This window comes from Apium graveolens, chromosome 4, assembly GCF_009905375.1.
Source record: "Apium graveolens cultivar Ventura chromosome 4, ASM990537v1, whole genome shotgun sequence".
Classification (NCBI taxonomy): domain Eukaryota; kingdom Viridiplantae; phylum Streptophyta; class Magnoliopsida; order Apiales; family Apiaceae; genus Apium; species Apium graveolens.
Genome location: NC_133650.1, coordinates 296,901,556 through 296,905,087, shown reverse-complemented (window position 1 = coordinate 296,905,087; position 3,532 = coordinate 296,901,556). Strand labels below are relative to the sequence as shown.

Genomic DNA, 3,532 nt, shown 5'->3' with positions numbered 1-3,532 from the left:
TAAGAATAATTTGAGAATGTAAATTTATGTGTATATTATCTTCGTGTATTCTCTATGAATAGTAGAGGTTCAATCCATAGTGATACCTTGATATTCGAATATATGGAATGTGTAATATACTAATATGAAATTCAATCGTCACGATATTTCATTTATGCATGAGTTTGTTGTTTGTTGTGAATTTATTTTAGTTAATCATGGATTACGCTAAAATGGGGGAGGATTGTTGGATATTTTAGTGTAATTGGATTGACTAGTTGATCAATATAATCATAATATTAAATTGAACAAGTCGGGAGAGTGCGGAGTGCACGCTTTGTTCGAGTTTATTGTGATTGTGATATTATTGTTTATGAGACATGACCACTGGCAGTAGCCACACCTGTTGAAATAAGATGTGTTTGTTAGTTTTAGCCATGACTGTTAGACTGAGATGTGTCTATTGGCAAAAGACTGAGATGTGTCTCTTGGAAAAAAACATATCTGCTGGCATCCATATATAGGTGTTGCATTGATCAATTTTAGGTGTTGGTTCATTTTTTTGAAATTCACAACAAAAACACATTCTCTCTTGCAGAATTTCTGACTTTATCCGATTGATTTATTTGGGTGAACCAAAAATAACTTTTATCTGAAAGTATTCACACGACTTCAAAAAAATCCAAGTTACTACCATATTTTCCAACTTAGTCTGCTGGTTGTATTGAATTTCACTTGCAAGAGTTCCGTAGAAAAACTGTGCCGAGCATCATGCAGGGTAGAGTTGTTATTTGTAACATATAAAATATCACTGTGTTATATTTACATGTTTACATGTAACAACTATGGTTAAAGAGCTGAGCAGAATGCATTACCAAAGCCACTGTACTGTATTAACTATCTGAAGGCGGGAGGTAGGAACTCAGTTCTAGTTTAAATAAAAGTCCTTGGGAAGTAGTAAAGTAAGTACACAATTCTTAAAAATGAGTTTTAATGTTTGAGGGCATCAGTATATAGAAACCATCTACAGCAGTGGAGATGATTATGCCTGGGATCCGGTTGTGCCAGTGAAGTTCTATAAAGTCTTTTTGACCCTGTATAACAGTAAAAAATGGAAAATATTGTCTTGCATATAAGAAATTGCAAGTTCAATTGAAAAAAGAGATTTGCGTTTTGAGATTGAAACTAGCAAGTAGCAACCTGATGAACACATAGCAGTTGTGGTGGTAAATCACTAGGGGCATTCATTTGCTCTCTGATTTTAGCCTTGAACTTGGCCTCCTCTTCTTCATATCGTTCTAATGATAGGTCCTCATACCATGATAATGATATTTAGTAAAAGGTTACAACAAAGAAATTAAAAGTTGAATGCAGGATGTGGTTTGAGGATGAATTGGAAGGGGAAGCCAGGAAGGTCTTACGTTAGTTGATTGTCGGATGAGCAAGCAGCCAATGTAGAGGCTTCATGTAGACTCCATTCGATAAATATCTTAATGGTATTCAAAGTGTGTAACAACCGAGTCCCCTTCCTGTTACAAAAAAATGAGGAATTCATTCAACCATAATTTATCAATACCAACCCTTACGCACTACAATCATGGACAATAGAGTATATGAAAATAGTGCAAATGAAAGATAGCTAATCATGTGATTAGTGGTGCTTCTTCTTTCTTCAGATAAATGCATCCAATAATTCCCCTGCCATTTTTGCAGAAAAAATGAGGTCAACTAACCAAAAAAAAAAAAGAGTAAAATTAACAGGTTAGTGTGCTTATCCATGCAACCATCAGAGGTGTATTTGTCTGTCAAGGATATGCTAAGGACCAATGTATATACGTGAAATCATAAAAATTACAAGTATGTTATTCGGTGATAAGAAACATATGATTAAGCCGTGCACACTGAATGCTGCAATAGACAGATCATTCTGTGCACCAACTAATAAGTTGGTAACAAATATTTTGTCAGTTGGCTCATGCTCGGCTTTGTTCATAGGTAGCTAACTATTATGAAACATGGAACTTACAGTTAAAGCCTTTAAGCTCAGTGTTTCTGCATAGACATAAGCCATATCTAGCCTACTCCCCCACCTGAACTCAAGAAAGTTATAGCTAAAGATAAAACACACTGTGGGCTTGTTATCAGATATAATATGTTTTCATTCCTGTAAAAAGGCTGATGATATGTAACAAAATTGAAATGGTATTACCCAATGGAGTCATCCAGAACATGTATTTAAAAATGACATTAGCCATACATTATCATGCAAACCTTGAGCAATCTAAGATCAAAAATGGATGTTGCCCCATACAATAACTTGCCAGCCTGTTCAAGATGAAGGATATAACGAGTGAGAGGTCATGCCATGTATATAGAAGACAATAATTTCATTGAAAACTTAATGGTGAGAAGTATAAATACCTACTATAATTCCATGAAATAACATAAAATCCGCATTATGAGCCTTTATAGAAGTTGCTGGAGATTTTCCTAAACGAGTATCCCATTTAGCAACAGACTTATCCACAGAGCACGAGGCGAAAACAAAAGGTTCTGTAGGGCTCCACTGTAGAATGTGGAAAAAACCATCACGTGGTTAAGAAAAACCTGAAACTATGTATCATATGCATCACTAGCAGTCAAGAAATATACAAAATAACTCTTCAACATTTTAAGTAGAAACTCTTCTGATGCATACTTGTGAATCTTCCATTAGGATCAATATTCCAAATAGAATCAGGTGATGGTTCCCATAGATGAATAAAGTTCCTGCAATCCCCTAGAAAAAGAAGGGTCAAAACTGATAAGGTTGCATCCTAATGACATTGTGATAGCTTAAGTTGATATCTGAACCAGATACAAGCGCCTCCCAGGAACAAGAGGATTCCAGTCTATCGCACAGCCTTCATCCTTGTGCATTAATTTTGCTAATGGAGCATGTAGGTTTTTAAATATAAACTACTGCAGATTAGAAGGACACAAACTACATATCTATTTCACACCTTAAATCATACACAAACTAATACATCTTAAATAGTAGTGGAAGTTATAACCACCACAATAACTACCAATTCAAAGCATACTAATTCTAATTCTAACTACCAGGCCTGCAGTTACAAGACTTGCAATTACAAATCTGAACAACTACCCCAAATTCTATCTTATTTAATTAACTATATATACTTTCAGTAACAAACTATATAACAGTTAGACTTAATAAACATAATTAAAGTACAATCAGTTGCAGCAGCTAAGGCATATTCTAACACTCCTCCTTGTCGCTGATGCTGCAAACTCTCATCTATACCAAAGTTACCAAAGTTCAGTAGTCTTTATGGAAACTTGGTGTGCAGTCTGCTCTTTGTACATAAGATCAAGCTGAAAACTTTTTCTCTTCATTTTAACAGAGAACAATTGAAGCCCTTTTGTATCTTTAATCACGCACATCTTATCCTCAAAATGCACTTGAAAACCTTTCTCAAGTAATTGTCCAACACTCAACAAATTTTTATCAATTTCAGGAACATACATCACATCAGTAATAATTTTAATT

The 3,532-nt window shown here is 34.7% G+C and overlaps 1 pseudogene; it reads right to left on the bottom strand.

The window, feature by feature from the left end:
* Positions 1-956: 956 nt before the first annotated feature.
* Positions 957-2,898, bottom strand: LOC141719862 (protein HEAT STRESS TOLERANT DWD 1-like; annotated as a pseudogene).
* Between the last annotated feature and the right edge of the window lie 634 nt (positions 2,899-3,532).